The sequence below is a fragment of the Sturnus vulgaris genome, chromosome 10, assembly GCF_052056855.1.
Source record: "Sturnus vulgaris isolate bStuVul1 chromosome 10, bStuVul1.hap1, whole genome shotgun sequence".
NCBI lineage: Eukaryota > Metazoa > Chordata > Aves > Passeriformes > Sturnidae > Sturnus > Sturnus vulgaris.
The window spans coordinates 6,761,778-6,786,141 of record NC_142252.1 but is presented as its reverse complement, the minus strand read 5'-3'; the positions used below and the strand labels follow the sequence as shown (position 1 = coordinate 6,786,141).

The 24,364-nt window shown below is 54.2% G+C and overlaps 9 non-coding genes across 9 annotated transcripts; all 9 read right to left on the bottom strand.

Annotated features, from left to right (window-relative positions):
* Window positions 1-3,852: 3,852 nt before the first annotated feature.
* TRNAQ-CUG (transfer RNA glutamine (anticodon CUG)) lies at window positions 3,853-3,924 on the bottom strand. The gene has a single exon. It is a non-coding gene; the product is annotated as a tRNA-Gln (tRNA).
* A 623-nt stretch (window positions 3,925-4,547) lies between these two features.
* TRNAM-CAU (transfer RNA methionine (anticodon CAU)) lies at window positions 4,548-4,619 on the bottom strand. The gene has a single exon. It is a non-coding gene; the product is annotated as a tRNA-Met (tRNA).
* An 839-nt stretch (window positions 4,620-5,458) lies between these two features.
* Window positions 5,459-5,540, bottom strand: TRNAS-AGA (transfer RNA serine (anticodon AGA)). Its single transcript has one exon. It is a non-coding gene; the product is annotated as a tRNA-Ser (tRNA).
* A 6,897-nt stretch (window positions 5,541-12,437) lies between these two features.
* Window positions 12,438-12,509, bottom strand: TRNAQ-CUG (transfer RNA glutamine (anticodon CUG)). Its single transcript has one exon. It is a non-coding gene; the product is annotated as a tRNA-Gln (tRNA).
* A 606-nt stretch (window positions 12,510-13,115) lies between these two features.
* TRNAM-CAU (transfer RNA methionine (anticodon CAU)) lies at window positions 13,116-13,187 on the bottom strand. The gene has a single exon. It is a non-coding gene; the product is annotated as a tRNA-Met (tRNA).
* Window positions 13,188-14,009: 822 nt separating this feature from the next.
* Window positions 14,010-14,091, bottom strand: TRNAS-AGA (transfer RNA serine (anticodon AGA)). The gene has a single exon. It is a non-coding gene; the product is annotated as a tRNA-Ser (tRNA).
* A 6,320-nt stretch (window positions 14,092-20,411) lies between these two features.
* TRNAQ-CUG (transfer RNA glutamine (anticodon CUG)) lies at window positions 20,412-20,483 on the bottom strand. Its single transcript has one exon. It is a non-coding gene; the product is annotated as a tRNA-Gln (tRNA).
* Window positions 20,484-21,087: 604 nt separating this feature from the next.
* TRNAM-CAU (transfer RNA methionine (anticodon CAU)) lies at window positions 21,088-21,159 on the bottom strand. Its single transcript has one exon. It is a non-coding gene; the product is annotated as a tRNA-Met (tRNA).
* A 517-nt stretch (window positions 21,160-21,676) lies between these two features.
* Window positions 21,677-21,758, bottom strand: TRNAS-AGA (transfer RNA serine (anticodon AGA)). Its single transcript has one exon. It is a non-coding gene; the product is annotated as a tRNA-Ser (tRNA).
* Window positions 21,759-24,364: the final 2,606 nt, after the last annotated feature.

The window sequence follows — 24,364 nt, the reverse complement described above, 5'->3', positions numbered from 1 at the left end:
GATCTGGACATGGACAGCGAGGAATTCTCAGTATTAGGGGTGAATGCTCCCCAGGGGACATAGAGTGGAAGATCTGTTGGGACACACTTTCTCTCTGCTTTGCAGCCCTTCTGCCCCAAATTGTTCCTTGTAACTGGCAGGGACTTTTCTGAGAGTGGCAGTGTTCAGAGGACAATGGGACAAGGCTCACAGCTTCCGGAGGCTACTGGCAAGTTTCTTCTTCTAAGAACAGGAGCAGAGGACATCCAGTGGTCTCTCCCAGCCTCCATTATCCTGGGCTGCCTCCCATGACCCCTTAAGTAGCCACCAACAGGCAATGCCTTTTGGAAAGCTGCAGCAGCAGCACGGGATTACATGGACGTACAAGGTGTTTTGGGACTGGTCCTAAAAGGTCTGGAAATGCCCCTGACAAAGGCAGAAATTTTTGGGGAAAGAGCCTATGTGCTCTGGTATCCCTGGAATGCTGAGACCAGGGCATCATGTCCTCTCATTTCCACATCAGCATGATTCAGGTTTGCCTGAAGCTCAAGTTGGATTTTCCCAACTCTTCCACCTCACAGTGATTCCCACATGCTCTGCGAGACTGATCCAGTAGCCCTTTGAACTGTGAAATTAATTGAATGGGCAAAGTGATGCCTGCCCCAGGAAAAGGAGCCATGAGCTTTGGGCTCCCTGCCCTCAGCCTCTTCCCCAATGATGCCATCCAGATCCTGGCCTCGGGGCTGAGCACACTGAGCAAAGTGGCTCAATTTGTGTGTGTTAAAATGGCTCAATTTGTCTTTCAGGGAGAGATGTAGGCATGACTTTGATCAGCTTCCTACGTGTTGATTTCCTTGTTTCCTAGAGGATCTCACCTACCCAAGCTGAGGCCAGAGCTGTGGTTGTAAAATGCAGGAGGGCCTTGTTTAGTTTTCAAGGGACACTCAGCTGTGGAGTTTCCCTGAGAGAGGCACTACTGCACCTGCTCTTGGCATCCTTCTCTCTAAATAGGAGTGATGTGGATTTTTTGGGGGATGGCCAGTCATTGCACCTAGATTGGATGGATGGTGGCACTCAAGGACTTGTGGTCTAGAGCTCGATGTCCAACTCGAGGGGTGTCCAACCAGTGATAAGAGTGGATTCTCTGGGTTTGGTGATGGAAATATTTTGAGGACTATTTAATACCTTGTTGGGATACATGGAGGGAGGGATTGAGTGGATCCTCAGCAGGTTTGTGGATGACATTGAGCTGAGTGATGGGGTTGATACTCTAGAGGAAGGGATGCCATCCAGAGGAACGTGGACAAGATGGAGAGGTGGGTCTGTGCAAAGCTCATGAAGCTCAACAAGGTCAAGTGCCAAGGTCAGGGTAACCCCAAACATGGACACAGGCTAGGCCATGAGTGGATTGAGAGCAGCCCTGCAGAGAAGGACTTGCAGGTGGTTGAAATACAGAACATGAACCTGCACTGCCTGCTAGCAGCCCAGTGCAAAAATCCAATCATATTCTGGGCTGCATCCTGAGCCATGTGGCCAGAAGATCCAGGGAGGGGATTGTCCTGCTCTGCGTGGCACTCATGGCACCATAGCTGGGTACGGCCTCCAGCTCTAGGACCCACAGCCTAAGAAACACACACACCTGCTACAGGGGGTCCAGAGAAGCCACGAAGATCATCAGGCAAATGGAGCCATTGTACTGTGAGGACAGGGTGAGATGGTTGGGGTTTTGTAACGAAGGGAAGGGAAAAGAGAAGAGAAGAGAAGAGAAGAGAAGAGAAGAGAAGAGAAGAGAAGAGAAGAGAAGAGAAGAGAAGAGAAGAGAAGAGAAGAGAAGAGAAGAGAAGAGAAGAGAAGAGAAGAGAAGAGAAGAGAAGAGAAGAGATATCTTCCAGGAGAAATTCAGTTGAGAAATGGAAGGACACTATATTGGGGTGTGTAGGGATGGGTCAAGGCCTACAGCTTTGAAAATGATTGAATGTATATTTAGATTGGATAGTGCAAAGGAATCCTTTCCTATGAGAGGGACGAGACAGTGCAAAAGGTTGTGAGAGAAGTTGTAAAAGCTGTTTAAGACGGCCCAAGCTAGATGATTTTAATGTCCATTCCATCCCAAAGTGATGTTAAGAGTCATTGAACAATTCTGGGTTGTACGTAGCGAGAGACCAATATTTGAGATGAAAGAGGCAGGGACCTCATGAGTAGCGAGGGCTCGCAAGTGGCCACTCCCAGGGGTTTGGATGTTTCAGGAACAAGGAATGTTTGTGGCCCCACAGGGCTCTGGAACACGGTATAAAAGGCTGCTCTGCTCCAGGCTCTGCATCCTGGTCTCTGGCCTCCCTTTCCTCGAGGAACAAGGTAAGCCTGAGTGCGCTCCATCCCTCCCTGTGGGCTGAACTGCTGCCATGGAGGCTGCCCAGGTTGATCCTTGGGCTGCCTCAGCTGGGCCCTGACACAGAACTGTTGAAGGGCCATCAGCCTTTCCATGCTGGTGCCTGGGGACAGCTGGGAAGAGGGGGCTTGTTTCCAGCAGAAGGGAATCAATGGGGCTCAGCCACAGGGGGATGTGCCCAGCAGAATTTGCACCTGCCCTGGTGGAACAAAATGTCCCAGTGCATGCCCGGCCATGTCTAACACGGCCATGTCTGTTGTGGAGATGGGCTGTGACCAGTCTTTGCACAGGAGCCTTCAAGCCCCTGTGCTGGGTCCTGTTCCTGAAGTGGGGCCGCGTTGCTGTGCCGTGCCACTGGGAGGGCACGAGGAGGGTGGCGGGAGCTGTAGGCACAGAGTGTGTTTTGAAGAGCAAATGTGTCCGTGGAGAGAGCTGAGGGACAGAGAGCCAGACTGATGGTGAGGCTGGTTGTTGCTCCCTGCTCTGTGTTGCAGCTTTGCCTCCTGCACCGAGAGATGTCTTGCTGCAGACCCTGTCCCCCACGGCCCTGCGGCCCCTGTGGCCCAACCCCCCTTGCAAGCAGCTGCAGTGAGCCCTGCATCGCCCGCTGCGCTGACTCCACGGTGTTCATCGAGCCTTCGCCCGTGGTGGTGACCCTGCCGGGCCCCATCCTCAACTCTTTCCCTCAGAGCACAGCCGTGGGATCCTCTCTGTCAGCTGCTGTGGGCAGCTCCCTCAGCACCGCGGGGGTTCCCATCTCTTCTGGGGGCTCCCTTGGCCTGGGGGGGTCAGGCCTGTGTCTGCCTTTCTCCCGCGGGCAGATCTGCTGAAGCCGGCCGATCTTCCCCTTTGTCCTTGCCTAATGGGCCCATCTCCTTCCCTCCCTGCTCCCCCACACGTCTTCCTTGGTCTCTCTTCTGTGCCACCGCTTTTGCTCCTTCTCATTAAAGCCTTTGAGCAGCATCTCTGGAGAGTCGTGGTCCTTTGTTCTGCTCCTCCCTCAGCTACCACTTGCTCTGCCGGGAAGGTCCTCCCCTCTGCCATGGCAGCAAATGTAACCCTAATGATGGGACACTGCCCAATGTTGGCATAGCTCCTGGAACTGATTGCAGAGCAATAGAAAGACATTGGCAGGGAAGAGAGGAATAAGAGCCGCACAGGAAAGGAGCAAGAAAGGAGCAGTCGACACAGGTGCACCCACCAGTAATGCCACACAGAGTAACCTGCTGTTACTGTGGGAATGCTCCAACCTATGAGCAGCTGTCCACAGCGTGTAGCTCTGTCTCAGTTTGCTTTTGGATGCATGTGACATAGGAGCTGAGCAGTCCCAGAGCAGCCTCCTGTGCCTGATCCCTTTTGAGTGGGTGGTCTCCACCTCAGCTGCTTTGTGATTCATCTGAGAACACTCCACAAGTGAAGCAGCAGCAGAGGAGAGCTGTGAGTGTTCGCATGCTGAGGAAAAGCCTGAAGGAACAAAAGGACTGAGGTCCCACTGACATTTGAACTCAGATCACTGGATTCAGAGTCCAGAGTGCTCACCATTACACCATGGGACCTTCTGCACAGGTCACCTCTGGCCCCTGTGCTCAGCCTCACTCAGCTGCATGCCCCCTTGCCTTGCCTGACTCTCTCTCCATCACCTTGGACATCTATCACCAAGTGCAGCCTTCCCGCAGGGCCTCCAGGCACTCTCTAATCACACCATCCTTCAGGGCAGCACCACAGCTCCTTCTGCAAGTCGCCCATGGCCTCTCTTACAAGTGCCTGGCTCAGAACCACACACAATCTTCTCTTTCTCAAACTGCAACAAGCTCTTTCTGACTCAGGGCACGCCATGGCAAGTTCCCTTCCCACAGCAGAAGCCTCCTTGACTTCTTCAGCCCAAGCCAGTCAAGCTGCATAAGGACTAATGAGAGGAAAATATCAGGCCTCACCCAGGGAAACCCTAAATTTGGGTAAACAGAATCTTTTGAAGAAAAGCTTTGGTTGCCCTTGTCAGCCGTGAACACAACCCTCAATAAAGATATATTTAAAAGTTAGACAACTTATATCCTTTCCACCAAATGCACAGAGCAGGGACAGAGGGAATAAGAGGGCTATGGCCAGGGTTTGCCAGAAAATCTAGAGCCGAGAAGGGTGAAAGCTGTCGGGTGAGGCAGTGCTGGTGAAAAAAGAGCCTTAGCAGAGGATGGTTTCGATCCATCGACCTCTGGGTTATGGGCCCAGCACGCTCCCGCTGCGCCACTCTGCTCCTCCTGAGCCTTGGCTGCCATTGCCCTCGGCGCAGCCTGATGCTGCCGGCCACTGCTGGCCCTCACTCCCTCCCTTCCTCTCTGCTCTGCCTCCCCCACCCCACTAAATGGACACCCTGACAGGTTCATCTCCCAAGGCACCCCCGAAGGCAGGCTGCAGTCTTGGGCCTTGCTAGGGATCAGGCCACCTGAAATCCAGCCTCAGCCTCACCCTGCAGCCCTGCCCAGAGATCCAGCTCTGCTCCCAGCACACTGAAGGACTGCACCTGCCCCTCAGTTCAGTTCTGTGCTGCCCAAGGTGGGACATGGCTTGCCTTTGCTTGGAATTGCCAACCAAAAGAGTTCACCCATTTTAGCTGTGCACGTTCTGGTGGTGCCTCAGCTCAATGCTTACTGCGAAGTAAAAGATCTGAGCTCTTGGCACTTTGTGCTAAGCTGGTTTTCACGGTGCAAGTTCTTGCCTTTCCCACTTGGTGTCAATGCGAGGTGATGAAATGATCAGCCCCAGGTGGTGCTGCACTTTGCAATTCCCCTTTCCTTCTCCATTGATGCAGACAACACCTCTGAGATTGCTTTCCCTTGCAGGATTTTCCCCACACCAGGTGGGCTTGGCTGCAGAGCACAGAGTTTTGTCCCCTGCCCTCACAGGTGCCCCTCATCAGGCTTTCCCGTGGCCTGCAGAAAGCCCTTCAGGAGGCAGGCGAGGCTGCCTGCCAGCAGCTGCTCTGCGGGAACAGGCAGGGCTGCAGGAGCAGGAGCCCTCTGGGCAGCTGCAGCTGCCGTCCATGGCAGCCAGCTGTGGGGTGGGACCTGTGCAGCCCAAAAGGGGCGTGTGCCCCGTAGTTGGCAGGATTCGAACCTGCGCGGGGAAACCCCAATGGATTTCTAGTCCATCGCCTTCACCACTCGGCCACAACTACGTGCTCCTGCCCTGCCTGGCTGCTCATCACATACCCTGTGCCACGACACCGACACCCAGGCACTTCAGCCCAAGGCTCCTCTTACAAACGAGTGTGTGAGATTGCTTCAAAAATCACTGGCAAAGATATCAGCAACAGAAGAGAGAAGATTGAATTTACTAAGCTATTGGGAAGAAGACTTGACAGGAGAGAAACGTTACTCAAAGTGTCTGTATTAACTCTGACCAGGAGAAAATTGGCACGGGGCCCAGCAGGACCATGATATGCAGGTTATTCAAGTTCAGGGATGGAGGCTTTGCTGCTCAGGTGTAATTTCTGGGAGTTTTTGAGCAGCAGCTGGCAAAGTCAAGACAGCAACCAGTGCTTACCCTGGCAGAGCAGGTGGTAGCTGAGGGAGGAGCAGAACAAAGGACCACGACTCTCCAGAGATGCTGCTCAAAGGCTTTAATGAGAAGGAGCAAAAGCGGTGGCACAGAAGAGAGACCAAGGAAGACGTGTGGGGGAGCAGGGAGGGAAGGAGATGGGCCCATTAGGCAAGGACAAAGGGGAAGATCGGCCGGCTTCAGCAGATCTGCCCGCGGGAGAAAGGCAGACACAGGCCTGACCCCCCCAGGCCAAGGGAGCCCCCAGAAGAGATGGGAACCCCCGCGGTGCTGAGGGAGCTGCCCACAGCAGCTGACAGAGAGGATCCCACGGCTGTGCTCTGAGGGAAAGAGTTGAGGATGGGGCCCGGCAGGGTCACCACCACGGGCGAAGGCTCGATGAACACCGTGGAGTCAGCGCAGCGGGCGATGCAGGGCTCACTGCAGCTGCTTGCAAGGGGGGTTGGGCCACAGGGGCCGCAGGGCCGTGGGGGACAGGGTCTGCAGCAAGACATCTCTCGGTGCAGGAGGCAAAGCTGCAACACAGAGCAGAGAGCAACAACCAGCCTCACCACCACTCTGGCTCTCTGTCCCTCAGCTCTCTCCACGGACACATTTGCTCTTCAAAACACACTCTGTGCCTACAGCTCCCGCCACCCTCCTCGTGCCCTCCCAGTGGCACGGCACAGCAACGCGGCCCCACTTCAGGAACAGGACCCAGCACAGGGGCTTGAAGGCTCCTGTGCAAAGACTGGTCACAGCCCATCTCCACAACAGACATGGCCGTGTTAGACATGGCCGAGCATGCACTGGGACATTTTGTTCCACCAGGGCAGGTGCAAATTCTGCTGGGCACATCCCCCTGTGGCTGAGCCCCATTGATCCCCTTCTGCTGGAAACAAGCCCCCTCTTCCCAGCTGTCCCCAGGCACCAGCATGGAAAGGCTGATGGCCCTTCAACAGTTCTGTGTCAGGGCCCAGCTGAGGCAGCCCAAGGATCAACCTGGGCAGCCTCCATGGCAGCAGTTCAGCCCACAGGGAGGGATGGAGCGCACTCAGGCTTACCTTGTTCCTCGAGGAAAGGGAGGCCAGAGACCAGGATGCAGAGCCTGGAGCAGAGCAGCCTTTTATACCGTGTTCCAGAGCCCTGTGGGGCCACAAACATTCCTTGTTCCTGAAACATCCAAACCCCTGGGAGTGGCCACTTGTGAGCCCTCGCTACTCATGAGGTCCCTGCCTCTTTCATCTCAGGCATTTTTCACCAGATTCACACCACCCAACATGGAAATGATTCATGTGTGTCCCAGGTTCCTAAGGCCACTTGACTTGGAGGTCCCAGGCCAGTGGAGAATGAGAGTTGACATGGCTTTGTCTAGTGTTTATTGCTTCTGTCCATTGTTCTTCTTGATGGTTAATTTGGCTCCAGTTACAGTGCAATTCAGCCATGAAGAGAAACCTCAGGTCAGCTCTCAGGAGCTTTCAGTGCAGCACTCAGGCTAATCCTGAGGGTCATTTCTTCCACGGGCTTATCACAGACATACAGAGGGCTGTGGGTCAGTTGAGGCAGCAAGTCAACAGTGCACAAGCCCATAGTGGGGAAGAGACCCAACTCTGCAGGGAGGTGGCAAAGCTCAGTGGTAAGGAAAGGCCATGTTCAGCTGGAAGGATGTCCCTGCAGGCCTGATGACAGCCATGGGGAACTTGCTTACAGTCCACAGGCCAGACCACGGCCTGATTTTGTGATCAAAGAGATGCCGCGTCCTTCCCTGAAAGAGACCCACAGCCACACTGACCTATTTTGCTCAGCTCATGGCAGAGGCCGCAGACCTGGCTGGTGGCTTTGGGGAAATGGATGAGGGCAGGGAGCCAAAAGCCCATGGCTCTTTTTTCTGGGTCTGGCATGGAGTTTCCCATTCCATGCATTTTACATTTCAAAGGGACATTGGATCAGTCTCCCAGAGCACGTGGGTGTCATCACGATGTGGAAGAGCTGGGAAAATCCCTGAGCTCCAAGCAAATCTGAGTCACCCAGTGTGGACTTGGGTGGACTGGGTGCCACACACTCAGGCACTCAGGGGATAACAGAGCTCATATCCTCAATGTCCTGCTGCCATGAAGGGTATTCCCCCACCTTTTCTCCCTGTTCAAGCATCACCTGGTGCTTCTCTGCAATCTCCTGCATTTGCTGTCTCCCAAGGCATGGTCTTTTGGTGACTGCTCCAGGGCTGTAGTGACTCAGAGTACTCCAGATCAACCCCAGAAGGTCTGGCTGGAACTCTGGAGGTCTTGTGCTCCTCTCAACTGCTCTGGGCAGATCAAACTGCCCCAGTTCCTCAGCAGGCTCTGGGCCTTATCCTGCTGACTTCTAAGCAATGTCACAGCTCAAGAAAAGGTCACTATCCCTTGTGCAGCTCTCCTAGGCCTGTCCCATATCTTCCCCCAGGCAGCCTTGAGATTTCCTTTCTTGCAACTTGTGATTGCTGCCTCTTGCCCTTTGACAGTGCATGTCTCAGGAGAGTTTGGCTCCCTTCTCTCCAGAAAGTCCAGGACGTGCTGGAGTCATCAGCTCCATGCCCCCCTCCACACCTTGCTCATCTCCACCACCTTAAACACGAGCAGTGCCCTCAACCTCCCCCCACGTGTCAGGGGCTGCAGCCCTTCTGTTCTGCCTGGTCCTCTGGCATTGCCTCTCTCCATAAGAGATGCCCACTACCTCCCTTGTCCCCAGGGACACCAAATGGGGACATCAACCCACATGTAGCCCCTCAAGTGCCAGCAAAGGGCACCATCCATGGGGTGATAAGATTCCAGGCTTATGGGATGAGATCTGGACATGGACAGCGAGGAATTCTCAGTATTAGGGGTGAATGCTCCCCAGGGGACATAGAGTGGAAGATCTGTTGGGACACACTTTCTCTCTGCTTTGCAGCCCTTCTGCCCCAAATTGTTCCTTGTAACTGGCAGGGACTTTTCTGACAGTGGCAGTGTTCAGAGGACAATGGGACAAGGCTCACAGCTTCCGGAGGCTACTGGCAAGTTTCTTCTTCTAAGAACAGGAGCAGAGGACATCCAGTGGTCTCTCCCAGCCTCCATTATCCTGGGCTGCCTCCCATGACCCCTTAAGTAACCACCAACAGGCAATGCCTTTTGGAAAGCTGCAGCAGCAGCACGGGATTACATGGACGTACAAGGTGTTTTGGGACTGGTCCTAAAAGGTCTGGAAATGCCCCTGACAAAGGCAGAAATTTTTGGGGAAAGAGCCTATGTGCTCTGGTATCCCTGGAATGCTGAGACCAGGGCATCATGTCCTCTCATTTCCACATCAGCATGATTCAGGTTTGCCTGAAGCTCAAGTTGGATTTTCCCAACTCTTCCACCTCAGTGATTCCCACATGCTCTGCGAGACTGATCCAGTAGCCCTTTGAACTGTGAAATTAATTGAATGGGCAAAGTGATGCCTGCCCCAGGAAAAGGAGCCATGAGCTTTGGGCTCCCTGCCCTCAGCCTCTTCCCCAATGATGCCATCCAGATCCTGGCCTCGGGGCTGTGCACACTGAGCAAAGTGGCTCAATTTGTGTGTGTTAAAATGGCTCAATTTGTCTTTCAGGGAGAGATGTAGGCATGACTTTGATCAGCTTCCTACGTGTTGATTTCCTTGTTTCCTAGAGGATCTCACCTACCCAAGCTGAGGCCAGAGCTGTGGTTGTAAAATGCAGGAGGGCCTTGTTTAGTTTTCAAGGGACACTCAGCTGTGGAGATTCCCTGAGACAGGCAGTGCTGCACCTGCTCTTGGCATCCTTCTCTCTAAATAGGAGTGATGTGGATTTTTTGGGTGTTGTCCACTAAGTTAACATGGAATTGTTTGGATGGTGGCAACAAGACTTGTGGTCTAGAGCTCGATGTCCAACTCGAGGGGTGTCCAACCAATGATCAGAGTGGATTCTCTGGGTTTGGTGATGGAAATATTTTGAGGACTATTTAATACCTTGTTGGGAGACATGGAGGGAGGGATTGAGTGGATCCTCAGCAGGTTTGTGGATGACATTGAGCTGAGTGATGGGGTTGATACTCTAGAGGAAGGGATGCCATCCAGAGGAACGTGGACAGGATGGAGAGGTGGGTCTGTGCAAAGCTCATGAAGCTCAACAAGGTCAAGTGCCATGGTCAGGGTAACACCAAACATGGACACAGGCTAGGCCACGAGTGGATTGAGAGCAGCCCTGCAGAGAAGGACTTGCAGGTGGTTGAAACACAGAACATGAACCTGCACTGCCTGCTAGCAGCCCAGTGCAAAAATCCAATCATATTCTGGGCTGCATCCAGAGCCGTGTGGCCAGCAGATCCAGGGAGGGGATTGTCCTGCTCTGGGTGACTCTCTTGGAACCATAGCTGGGTACTGCCTCCAGCTCTAGGACCCACAGCCTAAGAAACACACACACCTGCTACAGGGGGTCCAGAGAAGCCACGAAGATCATCAGGCAAATGGAGCCATTGGACTGTGAAGACAGGCTGAGAGGATTGGAGTTGTGTAGCAAAGAGAAGAGCAGTCTCTCAGGAGACATTCAGTTGAGAAAGGGAAGGATACTTGGTTGGGGTGTGTAGGCATGGGTCAAAGGCTACAGGTTCAAAAGAGAACGCAGGAATATTTAGATTAGATATTGCAAAGGAATCTTTTCCTGGAGAGCGATGAGACACTGCAACAGGTTGTGCAGAGAAGTTGTGAAAGCTGTTTAAGACAGCTCAAGCTAGATGATTTCAAGAACCATTCCATCGTAAACTGATACAAAGAGTCATTGAAAAATTCTGGGTTGTACGTAGCGAGAGACCAATATTTGAGATGAAAGAGGCAGGGACCTCATGAGCAGCCAGGGCTCACAAGTGGCCACTCCCAGGGGTTTGGATGTTTCAGGAACAAGGAATGTTTGTGGCCCCACAGGGCTCTGGAACACGGTATAAAAGGCTGCTCTGCTCCAGGCTCTGCATCCTGGTCTCTGGCCTCCCTTTCCTCGAGGAACAAGGTAAGCCTGAGTGCGCTCCATCCCTCCCTGTGGGCTGAACTGCTGCCATGGAGGCTGCCCAGGTTGATCCTTGGGATGCCTCAGCTGGGCCCTGACACAGAACTGTTGAAGGGCCATCAGCCTTTCCATGCTGGTGCCTGGGGACAGCTGGGAAGAGGGGGCTTGTTTCCAGCAGAAGGGGATCAATGGGGCTCAGCCACAGGGGGATGTGCCCAGCAGAATTTGCACCTGCCCTGGTGGAACAAAATGTCCCAGTGCATGCCCGGCCATGTCTAACACGGCCATGTCTGTTGTGGAGATGGGCTGTGACCAGTCTTTGCACAGGAGCCTCCAAGCCCCTGTGCTGGGTCCTGTTCCTGAAGTGGGGCCGCGTTGCTGTGCCGTGCCACTGGGAGGGCACGAGGAGGGTGGCGGGAGCTGTAGGCACAGAGTGTGTTTTGAAGAGCAAATGTGTCCGTGGAGAGAGCTGAGGGACAGAGAGCCAGACTGATGGTGGGGCTGGTTGTTGCTCCCTGCTCTGTGTTGCAGCTTTGCCTCCTGCACCGAGAGATGTCTTGCTGCAGACCCTGTCCCCCACGGCCCTGCGGCCCCTGTGGCCCAACCCCCCTTGCAAGCAGCTGCAGTGAGCCCTGCATCGCCCGCTGCGCTGACTCCACGGTGTTCATCGAGCCTTCGCCCGTGGTGGTGACCCTGCCGGGCCCCATCCTCACCTCTTTCCCTCAGAGCACAGCCGTGGGATCCTCTCTGTCAGCTGCTGTGGGCAGCTCCCTCAGCACCGCGGGGGTTCCCATCTCTTCTGGGGGCTCCCTTGGCCTGGGGGGGTCAGGCCTGTGTCTGCCTTTCTCCCGCGGGCAGATCTGCTGAAGCCGGCCGATCTTCCCCTTTGTCCTTGCCTAATGGGCCCATCTCCTTCCCTCCCTGCTCCCCCACACGTCTTCCTTGGTCTCTCTTCTGTGCCACCGCTTTTGCTCCTTCTCATTAAAGCCTTTGAGCAGCATCTCTGGAGAGTCGTGGTCCTTTGTTCTGCTCCTCCCTCAGCTACCACCTGCTCTGCCAGGAAGGTCCTCCCCTCTGCCATGGCAGCAAATGTAACCCTAATGATGGGACACTGCCCAATGTTGGCATAGCTCCTGGAACTGATTGCAGAGCAATAGAAAGACATTGGCAGGGAAGAGAGGAATAAGAGCCGCACAGGAAAGGAGCAAGAAAGGAGCAGTCGACACAGGTGCACCCACCAGTAATGCCACACAGAGTAACCTGCTGTTACTGTGGGAATGCTCCAACCTATGAGCAGCTGTCCACAGCGTGTAGCTCTGTCTCAGTTTGCTTTTGGATGCATGTGACATAGGAGCTGAGCAGTCCCAGAGCAGCCTCCTGTGCCTGACCCCTTTTGAGTGGGTGGTCTCCACCTCAGCTGCTTTGTGAGTCATCTGAGAACACTCCACAAGTGAAGCAGCAGCAGAGGAGAGCTGTGAGTGTTCGCATGCTGAGGAAAAGCCTGAGGGAGCAAAAGGACTGAGGTCCCACTGACATTTGAACTCAGATCACTGGATTCAGAGTCCAGAGTGCTCACCATTACACCATGGGACCTTCTGCACAGGTCACCTCTGGCCCCTGTGCTCAGCCTCACTCAGCTGCATGCCCCCTTGCCTTACTCTCTCTCCATCACCTTGGACATCTATCACCAAGTGCAGCCTTCCTGCAGGGCCTCCAGGCACTCTCTAATCACACCATCCTTCAGGGCAGCACCACAGCTCCTTCTGCAAGTCGCCCATGGCCTCTCTTACAAGTGCCTGGCTCAGAACCACACACAATCTTCTCTTTCTCAAACTGCAACAAGCTCTTTCTGACTCAGGGCACGCCATGGCAAGTTACCTTCACATAGCAGAAGCCCCCTTGACTTCTCTTCTCCAGCCCAAGCCAGTCAAGCTGCATAAGGACTAATGAGAGGAAAATATCAGGCCTCACCCAGGGAAACCCTAAATTTGGGTAAACAGAATCTTTTGAAGAAAAGCATTGGTTCCCCTTACATTGGGTGGAGGTGAACAGAACCCTGAATAAAGTTACTTTTAAAAGTTAGAGAAGTTGTATCATTTCCACCAAAAGCAGTAGCAGAGGGAAGAGGAGAGCTAAGGCCAAGTTTCCCGAGAAGGGTGAAAGCTGTCGGGTGAGGCAGTGCTGGTGAAAAAAGAGCCTTAGCAGAGGATGGTTTTGATCCATCGACCTCTGGGTTATGGGCCCAGCACGCTCCCGCTGCGCCACTCTGCTCCTCCTGAGCCTTGGCTGCCATTGCCCTCGGCGCAGCCTGATGCTGCCGGCCACTGCTGGCCCTCACTCCCTCCCTTCCTCTCTGCTCTGCCTCCCCCACCCCACTAAATGGACACCCTGACAGGTTCATCTCCCAAGGCACCCCCGAAGGCAGGCTGCAGTCTTGGGCCTTGCTGGGATCAGGCCACCTGAAATCCAGCCTCAGCCTCACCCTGCAGCCCTGCCCAGAGATCCAGCTCTGCTCCCAGCACACTGAAGGACTGCACCTGCCCCTCAGTTCAGTTCTGTGCTGCCCAAGGTGGGACATGGCTTGCCTTTGCTTGGAATTGCCAACCAAAAGAGTTCACCCATTTTAGCTGTGCACGTTCTGGTGGTGCCTCAGCTCAATGCTGCTCATGCTTACTGCGAAGTAAAAGATCTGAGCTCTTGGCACTTTGTGCTAAGCTGGTTTTCACGGTGCAAGTTCTTGCCTTTCCCACTTGGTGTCAATGCGAGGTGATGAAATGATCAGCCCCAGGTGGTGCTGAACTTTGCAATTCCCCTTTCCTTCTCCATTGATTCCCTTGCAGGATTTTCCCCACACCAGGTGGGCTTGGCTGCAGAGCACAGAGTTTTGTCCCCTGCCCTCACAGGTGCCCCTCATCAGGCTTTCCCGTGGCCTGCAGAAAGCCCTTCAGGAGGCAGGCGAGGCTGCCTGCCAGCAGCTGCTCTGCGGGAACAGGCAGGGCTGCAGGAGCAGGAGCCCTCTGGGCAGCTGCAGCTGCCGTCCATGGCAGCCAGCTGTGGGGTGGGACCTGTGCAGCCCAAAAGGGGCGTGTGCCCCGTAGTTGGCAGGATTCGAACCTGCGCGGGGAAACCCCAATGGATTTCTAGTCCATCGCCTTCACCACTCGGCCACAACTACGTGCTCCTGCCCTGCCTGGCTGCTCATCACATACCCTGTGCCACGACACCGACACCCAGGCACTTCAGCCCAAGGCTCCTCTTACAAACGAGTGTGTGAGATTGCTTCAAAAATCACTGGCAAAGATATCAGCAACAGAAGAGAGAAGATTGAATTTACTAAGCTATTGGGAAGAAGACTTGACAGGAGAGAAACGTTACTCAAAGTGTCTGTATTAACTCTGACCAGGAGAAAATTGGCACGGGGCCCAGCAGGACCATGATATGCAGGTTATTCAAGTTCAGGGATGGAGGCTTTGCTGCTCAGGTGTAATTTCTGGGAGTTTTTGAGCAGCAGCTGGCAAAGTCAAGACAGCAACCAGTGCTTACCCTGGCAGAGCAGGTGGTAGCTGAGGGAGGAGCAGAACAAAGGACCACGACTCTCCAGAGATGCTGCTCAAAGGCTTTAATGAGAAGGAGCAAAAGCGGTGGCACAGAAGAGAGACCAAGGAAGACGTGTGGGGGAGCAGGGAGGGAAGGAGATGGGCCCATTAGGCAAGGACAAAGGGGAAGATCGGCCGGCTTCAGCAGATCTGCCCGCGGGAGAAAGGCAGACACAGGCCTGACCCCCCCAGGCCAAGGGAGCCCCCAGAAGAGATGGGAACCCCCGCGGTGCTGAGGGAGCTGCCCACAGCAGCTGACAGAGAGGATCCCACGGCTGTGCTCTGAGGGAAAGAGTTGAGGATGGGGCCCGGCAGGGTCACCACCACGGGCGAAGGCTCGATGAACACCGTGGAGTCAGCGCAGCGGGCGATGCAGGGCTCACTGCAGCTGCTTGCAAGGGGGGTTGGGCCACAGGGGCCGCAGGGCCGTGGGGGACAGGGTCTGCAGCAAGACATCTCTCGGTGCAGGAGGCAAAGCTGCAACACAGAGCAGAGAGCAACAACCAGCCCCACCATCAGTCTGGCTCTCTGTCCCTCAGCTCTCTCCACGGACACATTTGCTCTTCAAAACACACTCTGTGCCTACAGCTCCCGCCACCCTCCTCGTGCCCTCCCAGTGGCACGGCACAGCAACGCGGCCCCACTTCAGGAACAGGACCCAGCACAGGGGCTTGGAGGCTCCTGTGCAAAGACTGGTCACAGCCCATCTCCACAACAGACATGGCCGTGTTAGACATGGCCGGGCATGCACTGGGACATTTTGTTCCACCAGGGCAGGTGCAAATTCTGCTGGGCACATCCCCCTGTGGCTGAGCCCCATTGATCCCCTTCTGCTGGAAACAAGCCCCCTCTTCCCAGCTGTCCCCAGGCACCAGCATGGAAAGGCTGATGGCCCTTCAACAGTTCTGTGTCAGGGCCCAGCTGAGGCAGCCCAAGGATCAACCTGGGCAGCCTCCATGGCAGCAGTTCAGCCCACAGGGAGGGATGGAGCGCACTCAGGCTTACCTTGTTCCTCGAGGAAAGGGAGGCCAGAGACCAGGATGCAGAGCCTGGAGCAGAGCAGCCTTTTATACCGTGTTCCAGAGCCCTGTGGGGCCACAAACATTCCTTGTTCCTGAAACATCCAAACCCCTGGGAGTGGCCACTTGCGAGCCCTCGCTACTCATGAGGTCCCTGCCTCTTTCATCTCAAATATTGGTCTCTCACTACGTACAACCCAGAATTGTTCAATGACTCTTAACATCACTTTGGGATGGAATGGACATTAAAATCATCTAGCTTGGGCCGTCTTAAACAGCTTTTACAACTTCTCTCACAACCTTTTGCACTGTCTCGTCCCTCTCATAGGAAAGGATTCCTTTGCACTATCCAATCTAAATATACATTCAATCATTTTCAAAGCTGTAGGCCTTGACCCATCCCTACACTCCCCAATATAGTGTCCTTCCATTTCTCAACTGAATTTCTCCTGGAAGATATCTCTTCTTCTCTTCTCTTCTCTTCTCTTCTCTTCTCTTCTCTTCTCTTCTCTTCTCTTCTCTTTTCCCTTCTCTTCGTTACAAAACCCCAACCATTTCACCCTGTCCTCACAGTACAATGGCTCCATTTGCCTGATGATCTTTGTGGCTTCTCTGGACCCCCTGTAGCAGGTGTGTGTGTTTCTTAGGCTGTGGGTCCTAGAGCTGGAGGCCGTACCCAGCTATGGTGCTATGAGTGCCACGCAGAGCAGGACAATCCCCTCCCTGGATCTGCTGGCCACACGGCTCAGGATGCAGCCCAGAATATGATTGGATTTTTGCACTGGGCTGCTAGCAGGCAGTGCAGGTTCATGTTCTGTATTTCAACCACCTGCAAGTCCTTCTCTGCAGGGCTGCTCTCAATCCACTCATGGCCTAGCCTGTGTCCTTGTTTGGGGTTACCCTGACCTTGGCACTTGACCTTGTTGAGCTTCATGATCTTTGCACAGACCCACCTCTCCATCCTGTCCACGTTCCTCTGGATGGCATCCCTTCCTCTAGAGTATCAACCCCATCACTCAGCTCAATGTCATCCACAAACCTGCTGAGGATCCACTCAATCCCTCCCTCCATGTATCCCAACAAGGTATTAAATAGTCCTCAAAATACTTCCATCACCAAACCCAGAGAATCCACTCTTATCACTGGTTGGACACCCCTCGAGTTGGACATCGAGCTCTAGACCACAAGTCCTTGAGTGCCACCATCCATCCAATCTAGGTGCAATGACTGGCCATCCCCCAAAAAATCCACATCACTCCTATTTAGAGAGAAGGATGCCAAGAGCAGGTGCAGTAGTGCCTCTCTCAGGGAAACTCCACAGCTGAGTGTCCCTTGAAAACTAAACAAGGCCCTCCTGCATTTTACAACCACAGCTCTGGCCTCAGCTTGGGTAGGTGAGATCCTCTAGGAAACAAGGAAATCAACACGTAGGAAGCTGATCAAAGTCATGCCTACATCTCTCCCTGAAAGACAAATTGAGCCATTTTAACACACACAAATTGAGCCACTTTGCTCAGTGTGCGCAGCCCCAAGGCCAGGATCTGGATGGCATCATTGGGGAAGAGGCTGAGGGCAGGGAGCCCAAAGCTCATGGCTCCTTTTCCTGGGGCAGGCATCACTTTGCCCATTCAATTAATTTCACAGTTCAAAGGGCTACTGGATCAGTCTCGCAGAGCATGTGGGAATCACTGTGAGGTGGAAGAGTTGGGAAAATCCAACTTGAGCTTCAGGCAAACCTGAATCATGCTGATGTGGAAATGAGAGGACATGATGCCCTGGTCTCAGCATTCCAGGGATACCAGAGCACATAGGCTCTTTCCCCAAAAATTTCTGCCTTTGTCAGGGGCATTTCCAGACCTTTTAGGACCAGTCCCAAAACACCTTGTACGTCCATGTAATCCCGTGCTGCTGCTGCAGCTTTCCAAAAGGCATTGCCTGTTGGTGGCTACTTAAGGGGTCATGGGAGGCAGCCCAGGATAATGGAGGCTGGGAGAGACCACTGGATGTCCTCTGCTCCTGTTCTTAGAAGAAGAAACTTGCCAGTAGCCTCCGGAAGCTGTGAGCCTTGTCCCATTGTCCTCTGAATAATGCCACTGTCAGAAAAGTCCCTGCCAGTTACAAGGAACAATTTGGGGCAGAAGGGCTGCAAAGCAGAGAGAAAGTGTGTCCCAACAGATCTTCCACTCTATGTCCCCTGGGGAGCATTCACCCCTAATCCTGAGTGCTCCTCGCTGTCCATGTCCAGATCTCATCCCATAGGCCTGGAATCTTATCACCCCATGGATGGTGCACTTTGCTGGCACTTGAGGGGCTACATGTGGGTTGATGTCCCCATTTGGTGTCCCTGGGGACAAGGGAGGTGGTGGGCATCTCTTATGGAGAGAGGCAATGCCAGAGGACCAGGCAGAACAGAAGGGCTGCAGCCTCTCACATGTTGAGGGGCTGAGGAGGGTGATGGAGGTTGAGGACACGGCTCTTGTTCAAATTGGTGGAGATGAGCAAGCCATGGAGGGGGGCATGGAGATGCAGGCTCCAACACCCCCTGGACTTTCAGGAGAGAAGGAAAATAAAGGCCTTTTCCCCAAAGTTCCCACCCAGGTCTCTGGCCTCTGGAATGAGCTGAGCAAAATAGGTCAGTGTGGCTGTGGGTCTCTTTCAGGGAAGGACGCGGCATCTCTTTGATCACAAAATCAGGCCGTGGTCTGGCCTGTGGACTGTAAGCAAGTTCCCCATGGCTGTCATCAGGCCTGCAGGGACATCCTTCCAGCTGAACATGGCCTTTCCTTACCACTGAGCTTTGCCACCTCCCTGCAGAGTTGGGTCTCTTCCCCACTATGGGCTTGTGCACTGTTGACTTGCTGCCTCAACTGACCCACAGCCCTCTGTATGTCTGTGATAAGCCCGTGGAAGAAATGACCCTCAGGATTAGCCTGAGTGCTGCACTGAAAGCTCCTGAGAGCTGACCTGAGGTTTCTCTTCATGGCTGAATTGCACTGTAACTGGAGCCAAATTAACCATCAAGAAGAACAATGGACAGAAGCAATAAACACTAGACAAAGCCATGTCAACTCTCATTCTCCACTGGCCTGGGACCTCCAAGTCAAGTGGCCTTAGGAACCTGGGACACACATGAATCATTTCCATGTTGGGTGGTGTGAATCTGGTGAAAAATGCCTGAGATGAAAGAGGCAGGGACCTCATGAGTAGCGAGGGCTCGCAAGTGGCCACTCCCAGGGGTTTGGATGTTTCAGGAACAAGGAATGTTTGTGGCCCCACAGGGCTCTGGAACACGGTATAAAAGGCTGCTCTGCTCCAGGCTCTGCATCCTGGTCTCTGGCCTCCCTTTCCTCGAGGAACAAGGTAAGCCTGAGTGCGCTCCATCCCTCCCTGTGGGCTGAACTGCTGCCATGGAGGCTGCCCAGGTTGATCCTTGGGCTGCCTCAGCTGGGCCCTGACACAGAACTGTTGAAGGGCCATCAGCCTTTCCATGCTGGTGCCTGGGGATAGCTGGGAAGAGGGGGCTTGTTTCCAGCAGAAGGGGATCAATGGGGCTCAGCCACAGGGGGATGTGCCCAGCAGAATTTGCACCTGCCCTGGTGGAATAAAATGTCCCAGTGCATGCCCGGCCATGTCTAACACGGCCATGTCTGTTGTGGAGATGGGCTGTGACCAGTCTTTGCACAGGAGCCTCCAAGCCCCTGTGCTGGGTCCTGTTCCTGAAGTGGGGCCGCGTTGCTGTGCCGTGCCACTGGGAGGGCAGGAGGAGGGTGGCGGGAGCTGTAGGCACAGAGTGTGTTTTGAAGAGCAAATGTGTCCGTGGAGAGAGCTGAGGGACAGAGAGCCAGACTGATGGTGGGGCTGGTTGTTGCTCCCTGCTCTGTGTTGCAGCTTTGCCTCCTGCACCGAGAGATGTCTTGCTGCAGACCCTGTCCCCCACGGCCCTGCGGCCCCTGTGGCCCAACCCCCCTTGCAAGCAGCTGCAGTGAGCCCTGCATCGCCCGCTGCGCTGACTCCACGGTGTTCATCGAGCCTTCGCCCGTGGTGGTGACCCTGCCGGGCCCCATCCTCAACTCTTTCCCTCAGAGCACAGCCGTGGGATCCTCTCTGTCAGCTGCTGTGGGCAGCTCCCTCAGCACCGCGGGGGTTCCCATCTCTTCTGGGGGCTCCCTTGGCCTGGGGGGGTCAGGCCTGTGTCTGCCTTTCTCCCGCGGGCAGATCTGCTGAAGCCGGCCGATCTTCCCCTTTGTCCTTGCCTAATGGGCCCATCTCCTTCCCTCCCTGCTCCCCCACACGTCTTCCTTGGTCTCTCTTCTGTGCCACCGCTTTTGCTCCTTCTCATTAAAGCCTTTGAGCAGCATCTCTGGAGAGTCGTGGTCCTTTGTTCTGCTCCTCCCTCAGCTACCACCTGCTCTGCCCGGAAGGTCCTCCCCTCTGCCATGGCAGCAAATGTAACCCTAATGATGGGACACTGCCCAATGTTGGCATAGCTCCTGGAACTGATTGCAGAGCAATAGAAAGACATTGGCAGGGAAGAGAGGAATAAGAGCCGCACAGGAAAGGAGCAAGAAAGGAGCAGTCGACACAGGTGCACCCACCAGTAATGCCACACAGAGTAACCTGCTGTTACTGTGGGAATGCTTCAACCTATGAGCAGCTGTCCACAGCGTGTAGCTCTGTCTCAGTTTGCTTTTGGATGCATGTGACATAGGAGCTGAGCAGTCCCAGAGCAGCCTCCTGTGCCTGACCCCTTTTGAGTGGGTGGTCTCCACCTCAGCTGCTGTGTGATTCATCTGAGAACACTCCACAAGTGAAGCAGCAGCAGAGGAGAGCTGTGAGTGTGTCAGCATGCTGAGGAAAAGCCTGAGGGAGCAAAAGGACTGAGGTCCCACTGAGATTTGAACTCAGATCGCTGGATTCAGAGTCCAGAGTGCTCACCATTACACCATGGGACCTTCTGCACCTCTGGCCCCTGTGCTCAGCCTCACTCAGCTGCATGCCCCCTTGCCTTGCCTGACTCTCTCTCCATCACCTTGGACATCTATCACCAAGTGCAGCCTTCCCGCAGGGCCTCCAGGCACTCTCTAATCACACCATCCTTCAGGGCAGCACCACAGCTCCTTCTGCAAGTCGCCCATGGCCTCTCTTACAAGTGCCTGGCTCAGAACCACACACAATCTTCTCTTTCTCAAACTGCAACAAGCTCTTTCTGACTCAGGGCACGCCATGGCAAGTTCCCTTCACATAGCAGAAGCCCCCTTGACTTCTCTTCTCCAGCCCAAGCCAGTCAAACTGCATAAGTACTAATGAGAGGAAAATATCAGGCCTCACCCAGGGAAACCCTAAATTTGGGTAAACAGAATCTTTTGAAGAAAAGCATTGGTTCCCCTTACATTGGGTGGAGGTGAACAGAACCCTGAATAAAGTTACTTTTAAAAGTTAGAGAAGTTGTATCATTTCCACCAAAAGCAGTAGCAGAGGGAAGAGGAGAGCTAAGGCCAAGTTTCCCGAGAAGGGTGAAAGCTGTCGGGTGAGGCAGTGCTGGTGAAAAAAGAGCCTTAGCAGAGGATGGTTTCGATCCATCGACCTCTGGGTTATGGGCCCAGCACGCTCCCGCTGCGCCACTCTGCTCCTCCTGAGCCTTGGCTGCCATTGCCCTCGGCGCAGCCTGATGCTGCCGGCCACTGCTGGCCCTCACTCCCTCCCTTCCTCTCTGAAACGGAGCTCTTGGCACTTTGTGCTAAGCTGGTTTTCACGGTGCAAGTTCATGCCTTTCCCACTTGATGTCAATGCGAGGTGATGAAATGATCAGCCCCAGGTGGTGCTGAACTTTGCAATTCCCCTTTCCTTCTCCATTGATGCAGACAACACCTCTGAGATTGCTTTCCCTTGCAGGATTTTCCCCACACCAGGTGGGCTTGGCTGCAGAGCACAGAGTTTTGTCCCCTGCCCTCACAGGTGCCCCTCATCAGGCTTTCCCGTGGCCTGCAGAAAGCCCTTCAGGAGGCAGGCGAGGCTGCCTGCCAGCAGCTGCTCTGCGGGAACAGGCAGGGCTGCAGGAGCAGGAGCCCTCTGGGCAGCTGCAGCTGCCGTCCATGGCAGCCAGCTGTGGGGTGGGACCTGTGCAGCCCAAAAGGGGCGTGTGCCCCGTAGTTGGCAGGATTCGAACCTGCGCGGGGAAACCCCAATGGATTTCTAGTCCATCGCCTTCACCACTCGGCCACAACTACGTGCTCCTGCCCTGCCTGGCTGCTCATCACATACCCTGTGCCACGACACCGACACCCAGGCACTTCAGCCCAAGGCTCCTCTTACAAACGAGTGTGTGAGATTGCTTCAAAAATCACTGGCAAAGATATCAGCAAAAGACACATTTAATATTAAAGGAAAGCACAATGAACTCCCTTGCCATGATTCACTCTTCTACTTACAGGACAGTTATAGCACATGAAGGAAAAACAAGCAAGAACAAACCCAAACAAAATCCATGCAATCTAAACAGAAATGAACTGAGAACTATCTAGGAGAGGGCGAGAGAATGCGTATGTATGTTTGTGAGTGAGTGAGTGTGTGTGTGTGTGTGTGTGTGTGTGGGTGTGTGTGTGTGTGACAAAAGACAGTGAGGGCAAGGATATGAAGGAACACGGCCTAAAACCTTGACAGCACTTTAGTGTAACTTTTACCTTTCAACTAATATCTTAACCTTAAAATTTGACAGGTGGAAAGCATTTGATAGGATTCAACTGAATTAAAACTTCAAAGTTCTCAATGAAATATGGCCCTAGTGGAAGAACACCATTGTAGATGCAGTTTTGGAAATAGATTCCAAATGTCTTGGGAGTTATTTCCAGTAGCTACCACCACGGATTGTGTCAGAGATGGAATGTAAGGTTCCATCTCTGATGACTAAGGCAAATCATCTTGTGAGCCTATAAACAGCTCTGTGCTGAGTGAAGCTCCTGGAGGCTCCTGGACCACCGCAGACGGTGCCAGCACGTCCCTCGGGGTGGAATATCTCTGGCAGCTTGAGAACTGTAAAGCTGGGCTACTCAAAAGGCCATCAGTGATGATGAGGCCTGGTTTGATGCACACACACATCACCCCACACTCCTCTAAGTACAGCCTATGATTGGTTGAGAAACGCAATGGGGTTTGATGTGAGCATTTCACTGAGCCCAAGGGACATTTTTGATAGGTTTATTTACACATCTGAATACAGGGAGTGTCTGTATGTGTGTTTGTGAGAGAGAATTGATAATGGTATGAATGTTGTCACTGTGAAATTGTGATTAAGTCCTTGCTGTGACTGTGGCTCGAGCATTGCTAAACACTTATGTACCCTTTTAATTCTGTATAGAGCATTAGGCTCTGATTTAATTCAATATTCTCTTTATGCTTTACCCACTGAGTGAGTGACGGAGTGAACTTTGCCATCAAACTCTGTTGAGGCCGCACTGCCGATGTCAAGTCATCCAAAGAAGTGCTTTTCTCCTTTCCAGCCCACAAAGCATTACTGGTGGGTCCACCTGTGTCGACTGCTCCTTTCTTGCTCCTTTCCTGTGAGGCTCTTATTCCTCTCTTCCCTGCCAATGTCTTTCTATTGCTCTGCAATCAGTTCCAGGAGCTCTACCAACATTGGGCAGTGTCCCATCATTAGGGTTACATTTGCTGCCATGGCAGAGGGGAGGACCTTCCTGGCAGAGCAGGTGGTAGCTGAGGGAGGAGCAGAACAAAGGACCACGACTCTCCAGAGATGCTGCTCAAAGGCTTTAATGAGAAGGAGCAAAAGCGGTGGCACAGAAGAGAGACCAAGGAAGACGTGTGGGGGAGCAGGGAGGGAAGGAGATGGGCCCATTAGGCAAGGACAAAGGGGAAGATCGGCCGGCTTCAGCAGATCTGCCCGCGGGAGAAAGGCAGACACAGGCCTGACCCCCCCAGGCCAAGGGAGCCCCCAGAAGAGATGGGAACCCCCGCGGTGCTGAGGGAGCTGCCCACAGCAGCTGACAGAGAGGATCCCACGGCTGTGCTCTGAGGGAAAGAGTTGAGGATGGGGCCCGGCAGGGTCACCACCACGGGCGAAGGCTCGATGAACACCGTGGAGTCAGCGCAGCGGGCGATGCAGGGCTCACTGCAGCTGCTTGCAAGGGGGGTTGGGCCACAGGGGCCGCAGGGCCGTGGGGGACAGGGTCTGCAGCAAGACATCTCTCGGTGCAGGAGGCAAAGCTGCAACACAGAGCAGGGAGCAACAACCAGCCCCACCATCAGTCTGGCTCTCTGTCCCTCAGCTCTCTCCACGGACACATTTGCTCTTCAAAACACACTCTGTGCCTACAGCTCCCGCCACCCTCCTCGTGCCCTCCCAGTGGCACGGCACAGCAACGCGGCCCCACTTCAGGAACAGGACCCAGCACAGGGGCTTGGAGGCTCCTGTGCAAAGACTGGTCACAGCCCATCTCCACAACAGACATGGCCGTGTTAGACATGGCCGGGCATGCACTGGGACATTTTATTCCACCAGGGCAGGTGCAAATTCTGCTGGGCACATCCCCCTGTGGCTGAGCCCCATTGATCCCCTTCTGCTGGAAACAAGCCCCCTCTTCCCAGCTATCCCCAGGCACCAGCATGGAAAGGCTGATGGCCCTTCAACAGTTCTGTGTCAGGGCCCAGCTGAGGCAGCCCAAGGATCAACCTGGGCAGCCTCCATGGCAGCAGTTCAGCCCACAGGGAGGGATGGAGCGCACTCAGGCTTACCTTGTTCCTCGAGGAAAGGGAGGCCAGAGACCAGGATGCAGAGCCTGGAGCAGAGCAGCCTTTTATACCGTGTTCCAGAGCCCTG